Source organism: Orycteropus afer, unplaced genomic scaffold (assembly GCF_000298275.1).
Source record: "Orycteropus afer afer isolate SDZICR_OR568_19922 unplaced genomic scaffold, OryAfe1.0 scaffold00841, whole genome shotgun sequence".
NCBI classification, from domain to species: Eukaryota; Metazoa; Chordata; class Mammalia; order Tubulidentata; family Orycteropodidae; genus Orycteropus; species Orycteropus afer.
Genome location: NW_006922428.1, coordinates 39,234 through 39,895, shown reverse-complemented (window position 1 = coordinate 39,895; position 662 = coordinate 39,234).

Below are 662 nucleotides of genomic sequence, written 5' to 3'. Positions count from 1 at the left end.
TTTAAAAAAAGAAAGATCTGGAAATTACAGTTTGAACATAGGCCTGAACTAGATTAAAAAATTATTTCACTGTATCCTAGAGTAGATGAAAACAGTAACACATTATATCCAAATAGGATTTTTCACAGGAATGCATGTGATACAGTTAATGTTGGTTTCCTCGTCTTAACTTCATGATAGAAGTTTTTTTCTCTCTTGTCAAAGACTTAAAGTTTTCTTTCCAGGTGTCCTCCCTGCTCCCAGCACGTGATGTTTCCAGATAATTTTTCCTCCCCTCATCATCCATAAAGAATCTTAGAATCACATATAAGCAGTATTCAGTTCCTGCTGCTCTTCCTTATTGCTACTTTCACTTCTTCAGCATTCTTCCTTCTTCGTTAAAGACTGTAGTTCAGCCAAATGTCTTTCCCTCCAACAGTGTTCCTGTCACCATTTGTAGTGATTTCAATGTCCACAAAACGATCCCTCCAAAACCTTGCTCTCACTTCTTTGACATCTTCAATTCCAGTGAATAAAGTACTTAACCTCTTTGTCACTACTCCCATGGTCATACCCTAATAATTGTATCACCTCCAAAATCTTTTTTTAAAAATGCATTTTATTGAAATATAATTTATGTACAGTGAAATACACAAAACTAAAGTGACATGGGTCAATGCATT